The sequence below is a fragment of the Bos grunniens genome, chromosome 8, assembly GCF_055505025.1.
Source record: "Bos grunniens cultivar Pamir isolate PY7600 chromosome 8, Bosgru_T2T1.0, whole genome shotgun sequence".
Lineage (NCBI taxonomy): Eukaryota > Metazoa > Chordata > Mammalia > Artiodactyla > Bovidae > Bos > Bos grunniens.
The window spans coordinates 10,614,604-10,629,347 of NC_141172.1; the positions used below are offsets into that span (position 1 = coordinate 10,614,604).

The 14,744-nt window shown below is 38.9% G+C and overlaps 1 long non-coding RNA gene across 8 annotated transcripts in view; it reads left to right on the plus strand.

Moving 5' to 3' along the window:
* Positions 1–387: 387 nt before the first annotated feature.
* LOC147366666 (uncharacterized) overlaps positions 388–14,744 on the plus strand; it is a 251,660-nt gene continuing 237,303 nt past the window's right edge. The window contains exons 1-5 of one of the 8 annotated variants that reach the window (XR_015168878.1): positions 392–501; positions 593–748; positions 5,977–6,075; positions 7,809–7,848; positions 11,195–11,471. This is a non-coding gene — a long non-coding RNA (uncharacterized LOC147366666). Of the gene's footprint in view, positions 749–5,976; positions 6,076–6,902; positions 6,986–7,808; positions 7,849–8,258; positions 8,300–11,194; positions 11,472–14,744 lie in introns of those variants that run through there. The other 7 variants (XR_015168881.1, XR_015168880.1, XR_015168873.1 and 4 more) reach the window with 7 other exon arrangements.

A 14,744-nucleotide genomic window follows, 5' to 3' on the forward strand; every position in this document is an offset into this window, starting at 1 on the left:
AAAATAAAGGTGACTATGATGACCAGGATAGGGGAGCCTGGTGGGCTGCCGTCTATGGGGTCGCACAGAGTCTGATGCGACTTAGCAGCAGCAGCAGCATGATAATAATGGGGCTTCCCAGGTGGCGCTAATGGTAAAGAACCCGCCTGTCATAGGGTCACAAAGAGTCGGAGACGACTGAAGGGACTTAGTATGCATGATGATGATGATGGATATTATTGATTGCTTACCCAGAAGCTGGCTGGGAACCTTTCCCCTTTTCCTACTAACACCTTAGTTTTCCTTCTGGTGTCTCTCTCTCTTCTGAATTGTAGCACCCTTGTTTTGAAGGGTGACCCCAGCTCAGCTGTGAGCTATAATTAGTCTAAGTCAGTTAAAAATCCCATTCCCCTGCCAGTGATTGGTTGAAGCCACTACACCTGTAATAAACAGAGTGCGTATTACTTGGTTGCAGAGATAGGTTCAGGAAAGAGCACAAAACTGGATCTGGGCCAATGAAATGTAAGGGGAATTTTGAAAAGGGGATTCTGGGAAATTTTCCCTTCTACTTAAAGGAAAGCCTTAAGTGCTGTCTCTTGCTGGCTATTGGCAGAAATGCAAGGGATACTGTAGCCATCTGATTACCAGCCTGAAGAGGACCAAAAAAATATTCTGACTCCCTCATGCCTCTTCAAGAATTACAGGGGAATGGAGACACAGCCATTGAATTAAGTAGGTCCTAAAACCTACCTGACGTATGGATTTCCAGGTATGAGAGTCTACAAGTGTTTTTACTGTTTAAGCCAGTTTGACATGAATTTTTAGTGCTTGCTATCAAAGTTGTTCCACTTAATTTAATAATTCACAGCTGAGAATAAAAAGAGCTAGCCTATGAATTGAGGTAAATGTAATGTTACAACATTTTAAAAGAATAGAAACAAAAATATTTTAGGTAGTACAAAGGTAAAATAAATGAGAATAAAGAAGCCTAAGTGAAAAATAATTAAGTTGCAACTCAATTTGGCAGAAAAAGAAATCCTAAAATGGGGCAGAAGTGACAAACTAAATTGTTGAAAAACCATAACAAATTTCTAGCGTACTGGTAAGGCCCTTTTAGATTGAGAGAAACAGCTGATAGACACATTACTTTGGGAGTGATGGAGATTTAATACAAAAGATTTCCAGAGAAATTTCTTTGCAGGTCTTTAAAACCACCTATTTCTGACTTCAGCCCTGGCGATTCTAATAAGGCAGGTGTGACTGAAGTCCTGGCATGCACAGCTGTGTGGATCTTGATGTGATTCTCTCTGCCTGTATCTCTTTCTGTTGTATCTTGCCCTGTGTTCCTCTATGTGTGAATTGCCTGTATCCCCGTCTCTCCATGTAAATTTCTGTCTTGTCATGTAAGTTTTCATGTCTGTGTATATGTGTCTGTGAGTCTCCCTTTCTGTTTCTCATTGTCTCTCATTGTCCCTCTGCTTATCTCTCTTTATCTCTTCTATGTCCCTGTGTCTGTATGTGAAGCATGTCTGTGTGTTTATGTCTGTGAGTGTACATCTCTTTGCCTGTCTGTCTATGTTTCAGTATGTTTACTCTTTGGGTGTCTGAATCTCTATGTGGCCTCTTCTGTGAGTTTATTTGTGTGTTTCTCTGTGTGAATCCTTCTCATATAAATCTCTTTTCTTGACACTTAATTGAGAGCAGACATAAACTCAGTCTGTACCTAAAACAAAAGATGGAAAATCCAGGGACTTTCCTGTAGACTTAAGTGACTGATATTCCTCAAAGTGGCTTGGTTAGCCCAACAGGAATCCTCCCCTTCCTCCACTACTCTCCCCACCCTTCAGAGCAATGAAATCACAGGGCACGGGGTGGCGGGTGGCGGGTGGGCGGGGAGGGGGGAACCTGTGTCTTTGAGTGCCTTGCCATGAACCCACAGTATCAGACACACTTCTTCAGGCCTTGTCTCAAATTCACATAACAAGACAGAAAACTCCCAACACTGAAGGCAGTATTGTTATTCATTTCAGTGATCCTAATCCTAAAATAATCCTGAAAGTGAAAATGTTAAGTCACTCAGTGCTGTCCGATTCTTGGTGATCCCATGGACTGTAACACCCAGGGCTCCTCTGTCCATGGCATTCTCCAGGCAAGAATATTGGAATGGGTTGCTATTCCCTTCTCCAGGGGATCTTCCCGACCTAGAGATCAAACCCATTGCAGGTGGATTCTTTACCATCTGACTCACCAGAGAAGCCCAAATTGATGTTATGTATTCCTCCTTGCATGAAAATACCATCACACAGTCATGTCACTTCTAACTCCTTACTGGCTTTTGTGCTAGCATAGCTTTCTAGGACATGGCCATCTCGCTAGCAGCCTCACCACATTCAGCAAAGAACAACTGCCACTTCTTTCCTCTGCAGAGCACTTTTGTGCAACCCTAACTTACCAGTTTGGGAGGCAGCACCCCTTTCTGCCTCATTTCCTGCCTGCACCATCAGGTAGAAGATACTGTCTGCCTTTTCCTTCATAAATTCCTGACTTTGAGACCTGTCATGTCCTGATCCAGATGTTACATGGTTTTTCCTCCTTAGTCCTCATAGGAGCTCTCCCAGTCTGGCCCTTAATACCTGGGTCAGAAAGATCCCCAGGGGAGGAAGTGACAACCCACTCCAGTATTCTTCCCTGGAGAATCCCATGGGCAGAGGAGCCTAGTGGGCTCCAGTCCATGGGGTCGCAAAGAGTTGGACACGAGTGACTGAGCACACTGAGCTCCTTCTCCAGGTCAGACTTTTATTCTTCCTTTCCTCTTCTTTTTTCCATCTTTGGAAATTGCAAAACTAATACTCTTTCTGCATTTCTTCATGAATAGTCCCCATTGCATGTTTCTGATAAAATACAGTTCTGATATTTCCAAAGGTCTTTTTAAAATTTACTAGTAATATGTCTGACAAGTCAGATAGTAAGAGATGACAGTGATCTTCAGATATCTGGAAAGAAAAGGACTGATGCCCAAGTCCCAGTCTCTGTGCTGGTAGTATGGCCTTGAAGAAGGTACTTCTCCAGCTGACTCTGTATGTGAAAAATGAGGGATTAGATTTTATAACTGCTAAGATAGGGTTGATCATCATAGAAACAAATTTTCACTGAAATAAAAACATGTATTGCCACTCAACTTATGACACTTAAGGAGTTAAAAATCACAATCTCCCATGTTTCAGTCAATCAAATATTAGTTTACTTTCTCAAACTAAATTTGCATTTATATTTTTTCACATGATTTATAATTTGGTTTAGTTTGTGTTTCCTACTTTGCACTTTTGTAAAACTTTAACTGAAAAATAATCCAACTGACTAATATTCATTTCACTGCTAAGAGGCAGAATTAAGTCCTTAATTTCATTCTTCATTATGAATTCCAACAACTTAGTTTATATTCATTCATTTATAGTACATTAATTGCCTTTTTCCACGCATGAGAAGTTTGAATCTAACATATTTAGACTAGAGCGAATTTACTGAGACTAAATGCAGTGTATTTGACTTTTTCATCACAAAACAGCAATTCTGTTTAAGACAGCAGGACATCAAGTCCATCGATGTCTTCGGCTGTCTCGTTTTCCTGAGAATGAACTTGGATTATCTTCTTGAAAGATAGGATGCTATTTCTTCATGCTTTTAGAAACTATTTTCTAAGGAATCAGTTCAGTCCAAGATTATAAGCAAATAATGTAGTAAACAAATTGTAAAAGAAAAAATCAGAATGAAGAAAAAAGACAGCTGGTTAATTAAAATGTGGACAGGGAAAAGAGCAGAATGTTGATTAAACAATGTTGAAATTATTTCAGTGGGCATATCCAAGAATATACATCTTGAATTATGAGATAATTTTTAAGACTGTGGCTTCAGAGATTTCTGCCATGCATGAAAAGGGTGCTGATACTATTATTAGCTAAATTATAAGTCATTATGCCTGCAAAAGCTCTGCTATGGCTCAAAACTTTCAGCTAACTTAAGCTTATTAGCTGATGAAAAGAAAAATAAAAAAAAGTAGAAAAAAACATATGATGGCACCAACTCCTATAATTTATATATTACTAATTTCCCGTATCTCTAGTAGTAGTGGTAGTAGTAGTAGTGTTACTAGCTCAGTTGTGTCTGACTGACTGAGATCCCATGGACCATAGTCCACCAGGCTCCTCTGTTCATGGGATTCTCCAGGCAAGAATACTGGAGTGGATTGATGTTCCCTTCTCCAGAGGATCTTCCCAACCCAGGGATTGAATGTGGGTTTCCTGCGTTGCAGACAGATTCTTTACTGTTTGATCTACAGAGGTCCTGTATCTCTACTTTTATTTAACTGCCGTATAATAATAACAGTGAATTAAAACATCACTACTGTTGTGTTTTTTCATTATTCCTAGTATTCGAAACAGAATTTTCTCTTTATATATTGGAATACCTTGCTATTTGTTGGATATATCTATTTATATAGATATATATAGATTCAGTATGTCTGTGCCTTTCATCATTATTTAAATCTTCTTTCTTATTTCACCTTAAAATATTTCCCATTAATTTTGCCTACTTACAAAAGAGGAGGAAAAGAATGGTGGCAATATTTATATCAAGCAGATAGTTTTGTCTACTTTTTTTATTTTAGCCTTTGGATTTTATTTTAAGCATGTCTTTTGCATATGGAAAAACTTACTTTAATTTTGGAATCATACTCTTGATTCTATATCCTACCTTTCAGTTTTTTTATGTCTCTTTTTAAAAAAAAATGTAATTATTAAAGCATGGTAACACATTTGCAGGAGACTTGGAAAATACAGAACAAGATTACATATAGTTCCACTATATATTACAATTATTTTTTAAGTAGATAAAGATTTTTAGTTGGAGTTTCAATGTCAAACTCTCAAAAATTAAAAGAATGAATATGCAGAGAAGTAGAAGGATATGGTAGACTGCATCTCTCCTTTTATCTGTATAAAATGTACTGGTACTCGGTTTTATTCAGCTTTTTATCTTTTATTGGATTAATCATGATTGTTTTAAATTAAAAATTGAGTGAATTTGTAGCATATATATATATATGAATAGTATTGCTTATCTTAAAACTTTTCAGGCTGTTATTAATCTTTTGTATACCTCAAATAGCCCATGATGACTATGGACCTGATTATATAGGAAAGAGAAGTACTATATTTTATGATTTTATCTTTTCAGTCCTCAGTATCCTATTAATCTAACTAGAACCATGAAAACATTGCTATGGATTTTTATATTGTGTATTTCGTGTAGTATGTTTGTTTCAACACTTAGATAATTCTAAGGTGCTGCAGGCATTGCTGTCAGGGTTTTCATTTACGGACCTCTTCAGTTAATGGATCTGTCAGCACCCATTTTCATCAACAACATCCCTGCTCAAAAATTCTTTCTGAAATTCAGCCTTCAATATCTGGAGGTATTTCCTTAAGAAACTTTTGGCGAAAGGGCATATTTCCTAACTATCCAAAGATGTAGTGAATAATTCTTTTTCTTCCATATTTGAAGATCAATATGGTTGCACAGGCAGTTCTTGAAATATGCCTTCTCTCCCTGAATTTCTCATGTAACTCTAATTTTATTTCCAAGTAGAATGATTTTATCCTTAATAGCTTATACATTTACTTATATTTATAGCTTTATAAGATTGCAAGTTAGACATGAGGGCTCTCATAAATATCCAGCTTTACGACTTTTTCAAGGCAAATAATAGAGCTCCAGTACCTTGGCCAAAGTATTGGAGCTTCAGCTTATTTTCTGCCCCTTTGTAATTTAAGCATGCTCAGATAATTTGCTTTGGTTAAGACAAAGTGGAAGTGACATGTGGTATGTGACTTTAAAAAGATAGCAGTACCACTTCAGTTTTAAGTCATCAAATTAACAAATATCCAAGTGAATAATATGTGAAGATGAATACACTGAACAGCTTTCCCTTTGCACAAGCTATAAAGGTGTGTGCAGATCACCTGATGGTAGATGGAAACTTCACCAGCTGGAGTCCCTGAGGAAGAAGCAGAGTCCTCCACTCCCTCAGTTTTCATGGTCCGTATCTTATGAGAAAGGATTTAACTCTTTCTATCTCATATTTGGGAGCTGCTACTTTAGCATAATTGGTCTATTTGACCTATATCCTTATGATCACACCTCTTTGTTATTGCAGACATAGCCCCAGTGAGTCCTATCGATTTTGGATATTTTCTCCTATTTAGTCAAGAGGAAATATCCTTGACTATATGCAGGATTATCAATCTTGTGCTAGTTAGTCTTCTCCTCTGATAATACCTAGTCATAGCTAAGGTCTCTCAGATTAGTTCTTCAGATTCATCACCTTTTCTGTAGGGAGCTAATTAATATTCCTAAATGCCTTCATCTTGGCGAAACACAAGGAGTCATAGTTTGAATAGAGATGTGTAATGGGTATCCCTCTCCCGCATCTCTTTACTCTTTTATGTTCTAGATAACTTTGATATTTATTTTCTCTCATCCTATTCTGTTCCATACAATAGAGATTCCATCCTTTACTGATTACAACAAAATTTTCAGCCTATTTAATGCAATATCCATTTTACAATATCTTTTCAAAATCTACTCTCTTGTGTCATACAAGGGACACTGTCACTTCAAGGATTAATTACTTGCATTTACTTGCATTAAAAATACTCAGGTAAGAAAACTCTTGAATGAATCTCTAAAGAATATCAGGGTCCAGGAAATAAAGCTAAACATAAGTAACTGATAAGGTAGTAGATTGGGGTATTGAACTTATAAACTGGCAGAGAAATATTGGAGGATCAGCAAAAGTTGATAATCAGTTTGCCGGGGAGAGAGTATGTCAGATGTTTTTAATGTCTTGTATCATTTCTCTTCAGAAAATGTCCACATATACAATTTTACAGATGAGAAAATTGTGTTCACAGAAGTTGAAGAATAGAATGAGGATCTCAGATAGCAAGTAAGGGCTTCCCACATGGCACTAGTGGTAGAGAACCTGCCTGCCGGGGCAGGAGACGTAAGAGACACTGGTTCCATCCCTGGGTTGGGAAGATGCCCTGGAGGAGGGCATGGCAACCCACTCCAGTATTCTTGCCTGGAGAATCCAGTGGACAGAGGAGCCTGGAGGGCTAGAGTCCACAGGGTTGCAAAGAGTTGGACATGACTGAAGTGACTTAGCACAGAACTTGGTTTATAAGTTAATTTTGTCATTATTCCTACTCCACCCTGCTTTCTGGGAAGCAGGAGATTTTGTTACTGAGTCCAAGCTCATGCTGCTGCTGCTGCTGTCACTTCAGTCGTGTCCGACTCTGTGTGACCCCATAGACAGCAGCCCACCAGGCTCCCCTGTCCCTGGGATTCTCCAGGCAAGAACACTGGAGTGGGTTGCCATTTCCTTCTCCAATGCATGAAAGTGAAAAGTGAAAGTTAAGTCGCTCAGTCGTGTCCTACCCTCAGTGACCCCGTGGACTGCAGCCTACCAGGCTCCTCCGTCCATGGGATTTTCCAGGCAGGAGTACTGGAGTGGGATGTCACTTGCCAAATGACAGGCCAATATATGGAGAGACAAATTTTGGGGGCAAGAAATAAATGTTTTATTAAAAAAGCCAGCTTTCTAAGAAGATGCTGGACTAGTGTCCCAAAGAACCATCTTGCTGGGGTTTGGATGCTAGTTTCTTTTATAGAGCAAAAGGGGGAAGGGGGTAAGGAGGTAAAGTTTAAAAGACTAAGTTGTTGCGAATATTTCCTGGTTCTAATTTCTTCCTTTCTGCATCCATTCATAGGTGGGCTTGATGAGATTGTTTGCTGTGAGCTTAAACAAAGGTATTTCTGCTTAGTACTAAGACATGGGGAGGCAGGAATTCCAGAGATGGGTCATTATGTATACTTTAAGGTATATAAGTTGCTTCAGTCATGCTCAACTCTTTGTGACCATAGACTATAGCCCACCAGTTTCCTGTGTCCATGGGATTTTCCAGATAAGAAGACTGGAGTGGGTTGCCATTTCCTTCTCCAAAGGTATAGGCAACATCCCTTTAATGACTGACTTGTAGCAAAAACAATAGACTATAAAGATTAAAGCAAAAGAAACAGATGTAATATGGAATCATATTTGTTCTGCTCTACAAAATTTTATACTTTGACCAAAGAATATAGTCACTAGAACTTTAGTAATGCTTTTGTCTAGCTTATGTCTGTATAATTCCTCTGTGTTTAATCCCTTATGCTTTCAGGAGAGAGCCAGGGCGCACACACCAGGGGACAGCATTTCCAGGTCTGATGCTACTATACTGCTCTTATTAGATGATAACATTCATGGCCCCTGCTTTCATTTCAGCATTTACTATAGAGGCTTGCCCCAAACCAATCAGTGATAATTCGGGCCACCTGGCTTCTTTTGTTGGACTATGACTTCGGACCAGTTACTAATCAAAAGTTCTCCAATACTTGCTATTCTATAAAATATTGTCATATCAAAACTAATTCCTATTAATTACTTTAACAAATGTAATTTGTGGGGAAATTGGGGACAGGCAGTCTATAAGTTGATAAAGGGCATAAATCACACACAGAAAGCAAGAGATAAGAGCTCTGAAGATAAATACTGAGGGATTAGCAGAAACTCTTTAAAGAAAGTTAGCCCTTCAAAGTGGAGAAGGCAATGGCACCCCACTCCAGTACTCTTGCCTGGAAAATCCCATGGACGGAGGATCCTGGTAGGCTGCAGTCCATGGGGTCGCGAAGAGTCGGACACGACTGACCGACTTCACTTTCACTTTTCACTTTCATGCATTGGAGAAGGAAATGGCAACCTACTCCAATGTTCTTGCCTGGAGAATCCTGAGGATGGGGGAGCCTGGTGGGCTGCCATCGATGGGGTCACACAGAGTCGGACACAACTGAAGTGACTTAGCAGCAGCAGCAGCAGCCTTTCAGAGACTGTGGAAATTACTGGAGTCAAGGCAAAGATCCAAGAAGTAAAGGAGCAACCAGAGACAATCTGCATAAGCTGTGAAATAAGCAGAAAATGACTTTACATCATATCTATGGTATGATAGACCATACCATGGGGGACTTTTCTGGTGGCTCAGCTGGTAAAGAATCCACCTGAAAGGGCAGGAGACTTTGGTTCGATCCCTGGGCTGGGGAGATCCCTTGGAGAAGAGAATGGCCAACCTCTCCAATATTCTTGCCTGGAGAATCCAATGGACAAAGGAGCCTGGCGGGCTACAGCCCATGGGGTCACAAAGAGATGGACATGACTGGGCAGCTAACGCTATGGTATGATGGAAGGATGGAGCTGGAAATAGGAAAGCACAGGGAAGGATGGAGAGATTCAGAGGCAGAAGAGATGTTGGAGGGATCCAGTAGACTAGATGATGAGATCTAGATGAGAGTGATTTCATCGTCCTTGTAGATACACCATAGAGTAAAGAGGTCATCCAGTGGAATTGGCTTCCATCACTGACAGTGAAAAGTCTCAGGTGCTTTGCTATCTTCTTATTTGCTTTCATATTCTGCAGTTTACTATGCTGTGACTAAAAGAAGGTGTTTTTCTTTTTCTTTTTTTTTTTTAACTCAGAGTGATTCTTATATCTAAAAATTGTTTTTTAAATCAATTCTGAAAAATTTGCAGCATCAGAATGTTGGTTTTGCCCCCTTCTTTTTATTCTGTGTGGATTTCCAGTTAAAGGCTGTGGGGACTTGTTGTTGGTCATTGATTTCACCCAACCTCTCTTTCATAGTTTCATGTCATAATTTCAATTCTGAGTTGAATTATGAATAATCTTTTCATATTTCTCTTACAGTTTGTTGATGTTCTCAACAGCTCTGCTTCATCATTTAAACACATCAAATGAAGTTTAAATTCCAGTGATTATATTTTGTATCCCTTTAAATATAGTCCTGATCACTTTCAGTTGTTTCATTTCTTTATAATATTTTCTGTATGTCCTATTATTTCTTTGAACATTGTGACTGTACTTGTTGTATACCTTGTTTCTTATATTTTCAGTATCCATACTCTGTGTGTATCTTATTCTGCAGTCTGTGTTCTTGATTAGGTTATTGTGTTTTCTCACATTTTTAGATGTAATAATTACAAGCTGTTTGTACCTCCAGGGAAGCCATGGTTTCTGTGTGGATTTTCAACTCCATATTTTAGCTCAATGTTTTTTGTATTGCTTTGTGTTTTGTGAGGATTTTTGGTTTTGGTGTTATGGCTCATGGAAGACATTACTTATAGTTTTGTAAACGCTGTAATGCTCTCCCAGGTGTGTGAGATCTGATTTAAGGAGTATTTAAGTGTTTAGTAGAGGAAGGGCATTTCAGAAGAGAATATTTATTTTAAGAACCTTTAATACAGAAGAGTATGACAGATTGAATAATAATCCATAATTTCCCACCCATGGATTTCCCTGGTGGCTCAAACAGTAAAGAATCTGCCTGCAATGCAGGAGACCCAGGGTCGATCCCTGGGTCGGGAAAATCCCCTGGAGTAAGGGAATGACAACCCACTCCAGTATTCTTGCCTGGGAAATCCCATGGACAGAGCAGACTGGTAGGCTACAGTGCGTGGGGTCACAAAGCGAGGAATGAGTGACTAACATAAAAATACTATATGAATATAAATGATTCAAATTACTCCAAAAGTTATAAAATACACTTCCCTTTATTGCAACCTTCTTTCCACTCAAAGTATGTGGGTGTGTATAAAATAAATTATGTATAATAGTAGATATTATGAAAAATGCCAAAATGACCTCTAATATTACATTAAATATTATCTGTATTATAAAAAGTATGATTATCACATCAAAGAGATCACATTTTGTATACTCTTCTGTTCTTTACTTTTTTTGGCTGAATGTACCTTAGAGATTTTCCACATTAACTTATAAAAATGTACCTATTTAATTTTATTTTTATTGAAGTATAAGTTGACTTACTATATTATATTAGTTTAAGGTGTAAGCATAGTAATACAATGTTTTTATAGATTATACTCCATTTAAAGTTTTTACAAATATTGGCTAAATGCCATGTGCTGCAGAGTATATCTTTGTTACTTTATTGTTTTGTGTTTAATACTTTATACCTCTGAATACATTAACCCTATCTTTTCTCCCCTCCATTCCTCTGCCCACTGGTAACTACTGCTGCTGCTAAGTCACCTCAGTTGTGTCCGACTCTGCATGACCCCATAGACGGCAGCCCACCAGGCTCCCTGTCCCTGGGATTCTCCAGGCAAGAACACTGGAGTGGGTTGCCATTTCCTTCTCCAATGCATGAAAGTGAAAAGTGAAAGTGAAGTCGCTCAGTCCTGTCCGACTCCTCGCGACCCCTGGTGGACTGCAGCCCACCAGGATCCTCCGTCCATGGGATTTTCCAGGCAAGAGTACTGGAGTGGGGTGCCATCTTTATCAATAAACCTCTTTCTATTTTGTTATATTCATTAGTATATTTTATAGATTTCACATTTAAATGATAACATATACTATTTGGCTTTCTCTGTCTGCATTATTTCACTGAGCATAATTGCCCCTAGGTCCATTCCTTTTCTTGCAAGTAGCAAAATTTGTTCCTTTCTATGGCAGAGTAATATTCCATTGCATTCATACACCACATCTTCTTTATCTATTTATCTGTTGATTGACTCTCTATGCTTCCTGTACCTGGATATCTGTTACCTTTTGCACATTTGGAACATTTTCCTTTATAATTTCATCAAACACCTTTTATTTATTTATTTTTTGTATTTAACTTTTTTATTTTATTTTTTAACTTTACAATATTGTATTGGTTTTACCATATATCAAAATGAATCTGCCACAGGTATACATGTGTTCCCCATCCTGAACCCTCCTCCCTCCCCATACCATCCCTCTGGGTCGTCCCAGTGCACCCTTTCTCTTCTTTTCAGTTCAGTTCAGTCACTCAATCATGTCTGACTCTTTGCGACCCCATGGACTGCAGCACGCCAGGCTTCCCTGTCTATCACCCTCTCGGAGTTTACTCAAACTCATCTCCATTAAGTTGGTGATGCCATCCAATCATCTCATCCTCTGTCGTCCCCTTCTTCTGCCCTCAATCTTTCCCAACATCAGGGTCTTTTCAAATGAGTCAGCTCTTCACATCAGGTGGCCAAAGTATTGGAATTTCAGCTTCAGCATCAGTCTTTCCCATGAATATTCAGGACTAATTTCCTTTAGGGTGGACTGGTTGAATCTCCTTGTAGTCCAAGGGACTCTCAAGAGTCTTCTCCAACACCACAGTTCAAAAGCATCAATTCTTCGGCACTAAGCTTTCTTTATAGTTCAGCTCTCACATCAGTACATGACTACCGGAAAAACCATAGCCTTGACTAATGGACTTTTGCTGGCAGGTAATGACTATGCTTTTTAATATGCTGTCTAGATTGGTCATAACTTCTCTTCCAAGGAGTAAGCGTCTTTTTATTTCATGGCTGAAATCACCATCTGCAGTGATTTTGGAGCCCAAAAAATAAAGTCTGACACTGTTTCCACTGTTTCCCCATCTATTTGCCATGAAGTGATGGGACCGGATGTCATGATCTTTGTTTTCTGAATGTTGAGCTTTAATCCAACTTTTTCACTCTCCTCTTTCACTTTCATCAAGAGGCTCTTTAGTTTTTCTTCACTTTCTGCCATAAGGGTGGTGTCATCTGCATATCTGAGGTTATTGATACTTCTCCCGGCAATCTTGATTCCAGCTTGTGCTTCTTCCAGCCCAGCGTTTTTCATGATGTACTCTGCATATAAGTTAAATAAGCAGGGTGACAATATACAGCCTTGACGTACTCCTTTTCCTATTTGGAACCAGTCTGTTTTTCCATGTCCAGTTCTAACTGTTGCTTCCTGACCTGCATGCAGATTTCTCAAGAGGCAGGTCAGGTGGTCTGGTATTCCCATCTCTTGAAGAATTTTCCAGTTTATTGTGATCCTCACAGTCAAAGGCTTTGGCATAGTCAATAAAGCAGAAGTAGATGTTTTTCTGGAGTGGTCTTGATTTTTCAATGATCTATCAGATGTTGGCAATTTGATCTCTGGTTTCTCTGCCTTTTCTAAAACCAGCTTCAACATCTGGAAGTTCACAATTCACATACTGTTGAAGCCTGGCTTGGAGAATTTTGGGCATTACTTTACTAGTGTGTGAGATGAGTGTGATTGTGAAGTAGTTTGAGAATTCTTTGGCATTGCCTTTCTTTGGGATTGGAATTAAAACTGACCTTTTCCAGTCCTGTGGCCACTACTGAGTTTTCCAAATTTGCTGGCATATTGAGTGCAGCACTTTTACAGCATCACCTTTCAGGATTTGAAATAGCTCAACTGGAATTCCATCACCTCCACTAGCTTTGTTTGTAGTGATGCTTCCTAAGGCCCACTTGACTTCACATTCCAGGATGTTTGGCTGTAGTTGAATGATCACACCATTGTGATTACCTGGGCCATGAAGATATTTTTGTACAGTTTTTCTGTGTATTCTTGCCACCTCTTCTTAATCTCTTCTGCTGCTTTTAGGTCCATACCATTTCTGTCCTTTATTGAGCCCATCTTTGCATGAAATATTCCCTTGGTATCTCTAATTTTCTTAAAGAGATCTCTAGTCTTTCTGATTCTATTGTTTTCCTCTATTTCTTTGCACTAATCACTGAGGAAGACTTTCTTATCTATCCTTGCTATTGTTTGGAATTCTGCATTAAGACGGGTCTTTCCTTTTCTCCTTTCCTTTTTGCTTCTCTTCTTTTCTCAACTATTTGTAAAGCCTCCTCAGACAGCCATTTTGCTTTATTGCCTTTCTTTTTCTTGGGGACAGTCTTGCTCCCTGTCTCCTGTACAATGTCACGAATCTCCATCTATAGTTCATCAGGCACTCTGTCTATCAGATCTAGTCTCTTAAATCTATTTCTCACTTCCACTGTATAATCGTTAGGGATTTGATTTAGGTCATACATGAATGGTCTAGTGGTTTTCCCTACTTTCTTCCATTTCAGTCTGAATTTGGCAATAAGGAGTTCATGATCTAAGCCACAGTCTGCTTCTGTTCTTGATTTTGCTGAGTGTATCAAGCTTCTCCATCTTTGGCTGCAAAGAATGTAATCAATATGATTTTGGTGTTTGCCATCTGGTGATGTCCGTGTGTAGAGTGTCATCTTGTGTTGTTGGAAGTGAGTGTTTTCTATGACCAGTGCATTCTCTTGTCAGAACTCTATTAGCCTTTACCCTGATTCATTCTATACTCCAAGGCCAGATTTGCCTGTTACTCCAGATGTTTCTTGACTTCCTACTTTTGCATTCCAGTCCCCTATAATGAAAAGGACATCTTTTTTGGATGTTAATTCTAGAAGGTCTTGTAGGTCTTCACAGAACCATTCAACTTCAGCTTCTTCAGCATTAGTGGTCGGGGCATAGACTTGGATTACTGTGATATTGAATGGTTTGCCTTGGAAATGAACAGAGATCATTCTCTCATTTTTGAGACTGCATTCAAGTACTGCATTTCAGACTTCTTTGTTGACTATGATGGCTACTCCATTTCTTCTAAGGGATTCTTGCCCATAGTAGTAGATATAATGGTCATCTGAGTTACATTCACCCATTCCAGTCCATTTTAGTTTGCTGATTCCTAAAATGTGGATGTTCACTCTTGCCATCTCCTGTTTGATCTCTTTCAATTTGCCTTGATTCATGGACCTAATC